Source organism: Zophobas morio, unplaced genomic scaffold (genome assembly GCF_036711695.1).
Source record: "Zophobas morio isolate AGI-343-1 ecotype UQ-CSIRO unplaced genomic scaffold, CSIRO_AGI_Zmor_V1 ptg000011l, whole genome shotgun sequence".
NCBI classification, from domain to species: Eukaryota; Metazoa; Arthropoda; class Insecta; order Coleoptera; family Tenebrionidae; genus Zophobas; species Zophobas morio.
Genome location: NW_026972116.1, coordinates 19,294,309 through 19,304,371, shown reverse-complemented (window position 1 = coordinate 19,304,371; position 10,063 = coordinate 19,294,309). Strand labels below are relative to the sequence as shown.

Sequence of the window (10,063 nt, the reverse complement as noted above, 5' to 3'; positions counted from 1 at the left end):
AATTTAACTAAGCTCATTTTCTTGTAGATTTCGCGCCGTAGAAGTCACTTTCGGTCTCATTTCTTCGATAACCCCAATCGTTTTTCCAAAATCACCCATTGAAATATCGCAATTTTCAGAAATTTCTAAAAATTCGAATTTCGTACCGGACATTTCGGACTTATTGCTCGGTGATCATAAATACGCTATATTTTTTAATTAGCACGTCCAGATCTACATCCCTGAATCTTTTGAGAATTTTTTGGCAACTTTTTCAAAAAGAAAATTTTTCACTTTGTTCAAATTTTGACCTATCCATTTTCGTCCATTTTCGAAATTTAACTAAGCACATTTTCTAGTAGACATTGGACCGCAATAGCAACTTCCAGTCTCATTTCTTCGGTAACTTCACCTTTTTTTCCAGAATCGCCTATTGAAATATCGCAATTTTCAGGAATTTCAAAAAATTAGCATTTCACACCGGACATTTCGGACTTATTGCTCGGTGATCATAAATACGCTACAGTGTTTTAATTAGCACGTCGAGATCTACATCCCTGAATTTTTTGAGAATTTTTTGGCAACTTTTTCAAAAATAAAATTTTTCACTGTATTCAAATTTTGACCCAACCATTTTCGTCCATTTTCGAAAAATAACTAAGCACATTTTCTAGTAGATATCGGACCGCAAAAGTAACTTCTGGTCTCATTTCTTCGATAACTTCAACCTGTTTTCCGGAATCGCCCATTGAAATATCGCAATTTTCAGAAATTTCAAAAAATTCGAATTTCACACCGGACATTTCGGACTTATTGCTCGGTGATCATAAATACGCTACAGTGTTTTAATTAGCACGTCGAGATCTACATCCCTGAATTTTTTGAGAATTTTTTGGCAACTTTTTCAAAAATAAAATTTTTCACTGTATTCAAATTTTGACCCAATCATTTTCGTCCATTTTCGAAAAATAACTAAGCACATTTTCTAGTAGATATCGGACCGCAAAAGTAACTTCTGGTCTCATTTCTTCGATAACTTCAACCTTTTTTCCGGAATCGCCCATTGAAATATCGCAATTTTCAGAAATTTCAAAAAATTTGAATTTCGCACTGAATATTTCGAACTTATTTCTCTGTGACCATAAATACGCTATATTTTTGGAATCAGCACGTCCAGATCTATGTCCTTAAATTTTTTGAACAATTTTAGGCAACTTTTTCAAAAATAAAATTTTCCCCAATGAACTTTATGCAAATTTCGACTCATTTTTGAAATTTAAAAGGTGAAATTTTTGTGTTCTGAATAATTGGCAGCAATATTAACAAACTTTCTTTTGTCAATTGTTTCTGTTAACTTTTGTTCAACTATCACATTTTGATAAATCATTTGTAATGTGATTTCTACAGAAATTAAAGAATAATTCATTGACAATTTATTTATATAAAAGACAAATGAAAGTAATATAGCCTTTGCCATTTTTACTGGAGATGAAGAAACATTAAAATTATTTCAGTTTTCACTTCCCGAGCACTAAGATCAGGAATAAATAGGTCAAGAAATAGGACAAATAACGTCCAAAGCTACTGGACCGATTGTTGTCAAATTTTATATGTGATTTAAGAATATACAAGTTGGATAAGTTGTACTGTACTTCAGGAGCAAAGGAAGTTCTGTGGAAATAATCTTCGCGATTTTTTTTACTTCCCGAGCATAAGCTAAGGAAGTGTTGTAATCGAGACATGACTACTTTCATGTTTCCTCGATGTTTCATGATCGATAGAGTACGAAAAAATAGGTATGCGGTTTCCGTCTGTCTGTCTGTACGTCCGCGATCTGTGTTTATTTTTATTAGAGAGATAATACTATATACATAATAATTATGTATGTTATGTTAGGAATATCATGTAGATATTCGCTAATTAAAATTTGTCTAATCATCCCCAGTAACAATAGAATGACATCATCTCCAAATTCTGCAATAGTAAATGTTGGTTAAATTTTATAACTACTTCTCCATTTGTGGTTTACAAATCCGTGTTTAATTTGTACCCTAGACATCTATATTTTTGGAAAAAAATGAATATTGTATAACAACATTTTACAACTTGACTTTGAAATCGCACAATCGAATGCTTTGAAATCTTGCAAACGTTTTAAGGCCATTGGAAGCATGGTAAATCGTTAATCAAAATCAAAATTTTACGCTCCTGCCCCCTCCCCCTCCTTAAGGAATTGATACAATTTTGTCGAAAAAATGTTATTTAAATATTAAAACTTAACAGTCCTAAACTTCTGAAGTTTTTGTCACAGATACCGACGTTTTTGGAAAAAACAAAACAAAATTGTCTTACAATATTTCGAATTTTTCGGTTTTTGGATTTTTGGATTTCTCGATTTTTCAACTTACGATTTCTCTATTTTTCGTATTTCAGTTTCAGGATTTTATAGTTATGTGATTTTCCGTTTTTCAATACTTCAATTTTGGAATTTTTCAATTTTTCGGTCCTTCAATTTCGCAATTTTTTCAAATTTTCGATTTGTCAATTTTTCAATTTTCAGGTATTTCCGTTTGACAATTTTTCAATTTTTCCATTCTTCACTTTTTCGATTGTTTAATTTTTCAATTTTTACCGTTTCTAAATATTCGATTTCACGATGAATCGATTTTTCGGCTTTTCAATGTCCCGATTTTTTACTATTCGACCTTTAGATGTTTCAATCTCTCCATTTCTCACTTTTTCGACTTTTCGATATATCAATTGATCGACGTCTAGATTTCCTGATTTTTTAGTTTTTCAATTCTTCAATATTTGTATTTTTCAATTTTTCAACTTTTCGCCTTTTCGATTGTTCAGTTTTAGAAATGTTCGAATTTTCAGTTTCTCTATTTTTCAATTTTTCGATTCCTCTATTTTTCTGCGAATTGTTCAACATTTCGATTCTTCGTTTCGATTTTTTGATATTTCGATTTTTCTATTTTACAATTTTTCGAATTTTTAAGTTTTAGAATTTTCAGTTTTTTGATGTGTTGATTTCTCGATTTTCCTGATTTTCGATTTTTCGGTTTTTAAAATTTTTAATTTATCGCTTTCTGGATCTACAGGGATTCCTATATTTCGATTTTTCGATTGTTCAATTTCCTGATTTTTTATTTTTAAATTTTGATTTTCAATTTTTCGATCTTGTGCTACTTCGATATCGAGTTTTCGGAAATAGCAAAGAGAATAGGTGCACGAATAAAAATGAAATAAGAGTGCATTAACTATTAATTTTTATGTTATTAATATGGAAACCTCAATAAATAACAATGATTTTAACAAGTTGTGCCACAGTCATAGTGTTACTTAATTTGACAAAATATGGCCGTATGTAGTACATACACAGCACAATTTTTAATTTAAAATCGTCACATTATTCTTACTTAGCGTTCGCATACCTCTCCACCCATAATAAACCACAAACATTCGAAATAGTTAATGCAAAATTTATGAATTATATGTACCATAGATGCGAATTAAACCTCACTATTTCGCAAGCATTTGCGTAGCCATGTGGGTCAACGATTTATCGTTGCAGAACTGTGTTATTGTTACAAATTTTAAACTTGGACAATTGCCTAAACCTTGAAAACTGAAATACCTTCGCGAAATACATAAAACAAATCGTCTGATAAACACTTACGCAACCAAAACTTCGGCAACTATTCGCAGGTGATTTGAAAAACTTAAAAAAAAACCTCCACACGACATCGATTCGATTCAAAAATACTAATTGGCAGTGCTAACGACAATGTGACGTTTGCGTGCGACTTCGGTGCCAATAGGCGGATTCTCTGGAAGTCAGCGAAAGCCCACGATAAACAGGATCTATTTTCAGGCGCGATGTAGGGATGCAATTTGAACACAACTGAAAATAACTGCCGTTACTACTTTCAACTCGCACATGTTGCACAACACGTTCGAATGTTCGCTAACACACCAACAAGTCATTTGAGTTGCTGCCAAAATTAATTCAGTTGAAGTTTGACTTTACTATGAGAATAGTTAAAACACGCCTAATCCGCCCGAACGGTTCGTATCTCGCTGTAAATTATTTATTGGGTGGAGTATTCGCGGCCTGAGTGAACTGTGTTGATGTGGATGTGCAAGAAAATGTGGTGGCATTGAAAATGAGTTTTTGTTTACGGCGGAGCGATGTATGATTAATGCACAAAGTTGCTGCCGTTGTAATCGATAAAGCGGGGATAATCCCGATATCTAGTTAAGAAGGACGGTTTTGTTGGTGTGGTTTAAAAGTGATTAAATGCTCTAATAATTACGAGACGGGGTCGAAGATAAAGATTAAGGCTTAAATTGCAAATAATAAGTAAGGCTGCGATTTTACGAGCTCGAAAACATATTAAATTTGCTTAGAATAACAAGCATAAAATGAAGGGATGGGTAAATATAAATTTAAATGTCATATAGTGGCGTAATGCTATAATCAAATTGCACAATAAACTTGGATTATTTATATGATCAAACGAGTTTGCATTTAAGTGATTCTCTGACAGTTTGTGGATTAAAAGATGTTTAAACTGTTACTGACACAAATTTTCTTTTAATTCTATCAATTTTATCAAATTTGGTTGCATTTCTGAAATACATATATTGTTGGTTATGTTGTACACAAATTAATGTTGAAAATTAAATTTATTTAATGTGCCGCTCACGTTTAAATAAATTGACTGCCCGCCACTACTCATATGTGACGTTTCTTTGACGATTGCATTTACAATTCCTGTTTCGACGAGGCGGCACAACTCAAGGCTTACTCTGATGTGACAGTTATTTATAAACATTCTATATTTTCCAACAGTAACTCTTTAGTCTTAAGATTTTAAACAGTCTAAGCAGTCATCAAAATTTATGAACTTACTATAAAATTCACCAAATATCCTTATCCACTGGTTTGATAGTTGTCATAAACTTCCAAATACTTATAAACAAATATACACTATAAGAACTGTTTCACACATCTCAGAATTACTCCCAAAGTTACAATGAAAGTTACTACCAACATTAATGTTAGACATTTTGCAAGAAAAATATTCTATATTACTTTGATGGTTTGATGGGGTAATTCTGTCAGTATTTAATTGCAATTCAAAATGAACATTCACTCCAGAAATGTTTTATACATTCATGGACAAAATTATAAAATATTTAGATTCGGAATTTATATAAATTTAAATCGTCATTTTGAAAAGATTTATGAAAATTTCAAAATATTCAATGTTTTTGATCTTGAGCAGAATTTTTACTTCACGAACGAAACCTGATGAAATATTGTAATAGGGTCCATTTATCAGACGCAGTCTTCCATGTTTTCTCGTTCTATGACCCCTAAAGTATGAAAAAAAAAAACCTTATTGATTGTTGCGATAATGCTATTCAAATTTTATAAAATAATATACTCCGATGCTTGTAGTTTATGAATTCGTTTCGATTTTTTACCCTAGGCATCTAGATTTTCTCAAAAGGATCTACTAATATAAGTAGAGAGAGGGGAGTTCTCTCTACTAAAATAACATCTTCTTTTACACTGTGACTGGTATTACCTATTTCTTTTTTTTTTTTTTTCTAAAAAATTGGATTGGTTTGATTGCATTTCAGGAGCAAGATTTTTTTTTTACTAATTAAACAAAATGAAGTTTTCATTGTAAAACTTTAAAACGTCAAAATTACTGAAACTTGTTACACTAAACCTAGTAAGTTTTTTATTTTCCGTCTGTTTGTCTATCGTTTTGCTAGACATATAATCTCCGAATCTACTGGATTGGTGGTTGTAAAATTTTAATTAAAGTTTGTCTTAAGAATTTGATGACTTCATCTCAGAATTTTGCAAAGTGGGTAGATGATACTTAAATTTTATAAAAAAAAGCATGCTTTCATACTTGTAGTTTATTAATCCGCCTTTATTTTTACTTTCGAAGCGTAGGCTAAGGAGATATTGTAATAGAGTTTATCGGGTGAATGCCTACTTTATATTTTCTCGACGTTTTACGACCTCTAGTTACGAAAAATTAGGTTTCCTGTTTCCGTCTGGCTGTCTGTCTGTATCTTTTTTATTACTGTTTATTCAAAAATTAAAAACCACCACCTGTTGAACTTAGTTGAGACCAAATAAAACTCCCCTAAGACTTATTTTTACACTGGCAAGTTGGTAGTACGAAAAAACTTCAAATTTGAGATTTTGTGACAAAAATGTCAAAATAAAATAAACAAAAACAACGTCTTTTGAAAGAAAAACATAGTCATCCTAACCTCAATTTTTTTGACCACACATCTTGACACCAAAAATCTCCCTAGACAATGTTGTTGGTTGAGTTGACTGTTTACCCAAAACGTCCAGATTTTTGGAAAAAAATCAAATTTATAAAATTTGGCGATTTAATTTTTAATCTGGCAAAATGAAATCTTGCAGATGTTTTAAATTTATGGTAAGCGTAATAAATTTTTAATCAAAATCTATTTGCTCATCCCCCCTCTCTCATCTTAAATGTACAAAATATGATGAGTCTACACTTGTGATTTATTTTTAATATATAAATAATATTTTTTAAATTTGGTTATACAGGGTGTCTGACAAATTAATTAGTTGTTCAAAAATAAATATCCAATCAGATTGAGGAATTTAACTCGTTACTATGGAAATATGCTTTTAAATTTAACAAGTTTTTACAAGTTTAATAGGGGCAAAATCAGTCTTATCTTAGCAAGTGCCCTGTTTTCTCAGAGTTTTACCTTCGCAAGTACTAGCCCCGCCCACCCGCCCTCTGTTTTTTCAGAAAGTATGGCGTTTGCCAAAATCAGTCTTATCTGAGCAAATGCTAGGCCCGCCCACCCGTCCCTATTTTCTCAGAGGATAAGTCATTTGCCAAAAAGACTTATCTTGGCAAGTACTATCAAGAACCACCTTCTGAGAAAATAAAGGGCTAGTACTTGCTAACATAAGTCTTATTTTGGCAAATGACATTTCCTGTAAGAAAATAGGGGGAGGGTGGGCGGGCCTAGTACTTGGTAAGATAGGGCTGATTTTGGCAAATAACATATTCTCTGGAAAAATAGGGGGCGGGTGGGCGGGCCCAATATTTGTTAAGATAAAACTGATTCTGCCCAAATTTACCTAGTAACAAGTTGAATTTCTGAATGTACAAAATATTATGAATAACTCAACTCAACTTGTGATTTATCATTGCATTCATATTTTTTAGATTTGGGTATACAGGTGTTTAAAAAAAATAATGAATGTGTCAATGCATTTTATTGATTAAATCAGGAACGGCTCACTTCAATTTTCCAGAAAATTTTGGGAATACAATACTGTTATTTTTAGTATTACACTGCACCAATCCAAGTTGTTGTACGTGTCCTTCTAAAAATGTTGATGATGTCATCACAAAATTCTGTAAAGTAAAAACTCAAAAATGCTGAATATATTTCACTGTACTTGCGTGGGAACTTCAGTCGAAACAGTTTTCGACCAATTTTTTTAAGTAAACACGATTTAAATTTTATAAAATAATATTCTCTTGTACCTGTAGTTCATGAATCCGCTTTGAGTTTTTTCCTAGGCATCGAAATCCAAATAATCTTTTATATTAGTACAGTGTTGCAAAATTACCATATTTTAAAAACTTGTAAGTAAGTTGTGTAATTTCATTAATTTTACGGTAATTTTTGGTAATTTAGAAAATATAAGAGACACTATTCCCGTTATTAAAAAAAAGTATTCACTGTAAAAACGATATGACATCAAAAAGTGATAAAAAATAACCTGCTCTATAAAAAGATCTAAAAATAAATTCGTAAAAAATAAAAAAAATGGTCGGCAGAATTTCCCTTGCTTATAAAGACAAATAGAACAAATAATCGAAAAATTATAAAATTTAATTTTGCCAATTTTGTGTTTAAATAATAAACTCTGTAAGTTAAAATAACGATGAGTGTGCATTGTTAACGGATAAGTAAAGGAGCATGCAATGCGCGTTTCAAGTGAGTTTTTCCGTAACAAAATTTCCTAATGACGTCATCAACATTTTATCAACGACATGTATATCAATTTGAATGGATGCAGTGTAATAATAATAATAATAATAATAACATTACTCTGTACACTCACATTTTTTGGGAAACTAGGGCAAGTCATTCTTGATTTTTGTGTCACTCTGTATAAGTAATATTAAAAATATGAGTCCACTGATTTATTCAGCAAAATTTTGAGATGACGTCATCATTTTTTTGGGAGGGGGTAAACGGCTAAATTTAGATTAGGAAATCACCATGCTCGCGACAAGTGTAACACACTGGATCTGGTTGTTAGAGTAAAAACTCAATATGGATTTATAAACCATCATATTTCCTGAAGAAATTCTGGTGATGATTTCATCCCATTGTTGGTGCGGATGATTAGACAATTTTTGTTTTGCGTTTTATCATTTACATGATACATTTGATTTTACGATTTTCCTTTTATGATAACCTCTGTAAAGTAAAAACCAGAGGCACAAATAACACCTCTTTTGCTTCAGCAGTAGATAATAGCAATCTGAAGCTCAAGTGTTTATTTATATTTATACATCGAAAGAATGTCACGTAGAAGTCAGTTTGATTTGAATGAGTTCTCAAAACTTCTTCAAAACAGGACTAAAATTATAAATTAAACCGCAATCGAACAAAATGTCCTGAATATTAGAATGCTTATTTTATTATTATTATTATATAAAGACGTGCGTGATCTTCACATTTTCGAGAAAATGGGATGACTCGTTCTTAATTTGACCAATAAAAAATTTGTGATGTCGTCATCAACAAGGATAATTCTAGTCACAGCATAAAAGAAAAGAAGCCACAGAATTACACCAATGCAAGAAAAAAAAAAGGAACCTAATCCTGTCGGGAATTAAACGTTATTATACCTTGCAAATGAATTTTCGAAAATCTGAACATTTAGCAAAAAAACTGAAAGTAGATTCGTACATCACAACTATATGAGTATATTTTTGTGTCACATTCAAATTGTTCGTGGGGATGATTAGCCAAATTTTGGTTAGCATTTAACCATCTATATGATATTTCTAATATACTTACCTAATTACTTACATCCAAAATTTGACAACAATCGGTCCAACAGTTTCGGAGATTACGTATCTAATAACAATGGATACAGACAGACAGACAGACAGACGCAAAAACTCTATTCAGAAGTTATCTGCTTATCCCGTCCAAAGATTTGATAACGTCATTTTCAAAATTTTACTAGATAAATCCTGTGTAAAACATTATGGGTCTCCACTTAATTGTGCTTTATCAGTGAATTCAAATTTTAGAATTATTTATACAGGTGTCCCAAAAAAATAATGATTGAAGCAAATTATTTCCTATGTACCCTGTTACGGTATTTCTAATATTTAAGCTTCCTTGAGCTTTTCTAGGAATATACCGTGACTAATTGGTTACAACTGCTCTCTTTTATTACCCTTTCCGTGTTGCTACTCTTTATATTCTGTGCTGTGGTGGTTATAGCTCAAACGCCATCAATCATCATTAACATTAGGAAACGTCGAGCGTTTATGGTTGTGATTGATACAGTTTTGAGCAACACTTGCCTCGGTGACGTAGCAGTCTTGACTGCTACGTTGGCGTTAACACTCAATCCTAGTATTTAAACTGTGAAGAAAATAATTTCGCAATGTACAATGGATACGTAAGGTGGGGAACCCAGGACACTAAATTAGGAGAAAGTTCTACTATTTTAAAATTTTGTAGTCATTTTCTTAGTCATTTATTATACCAGACTAAAGCTTGCTTCCGTGGGTGAATCATGTTTGTATGAAAAACTGTGTTTGTTAATTTATTGTTGTAACTTTTACTAAGTTTGTGCTCGAAAACAACACGCAATGGGTTTTGCCCCATCGTAAGAAATCAACTCATTTGCAATGAAAATTTGCCTTTGAATTCTTGTTAAATAAATCTTTCTAATGGGATTAACTGATGACTAAGAAACTGAATTACAATCTAAAAGCAAATTGTAAACAGAATA

General features: G+C 31.6%; 1 protein-coding gene across 2 annotated transcripts in view; it reads left to right on the top strand.

Annotated features, from left to right (window-relative positions):
- The first annotated feature begins 4,005 nt into the window (after positions 1 to 4,005).
- Positions 4,006 to 10,063, top strand: part of LOC135127120 (tyrosine-protein phosphatase non-receptor type 13-like) — a 249,908-nt gene continuing 243,850 nt past the window's right edge. The window contains exon 1 of one of the 2 annotated variants that reach the window (XM_064053452.1): positions 4,006 to 4,050. The gene's annotated coding sequence lies outside the window, so the exon portion shown is untranslated. The remainder of the gene's footprint in view (positions 4,051 to 10,063) is intronic. The other variant, XM_064053453.1, reaches the window with a different exon arrangement.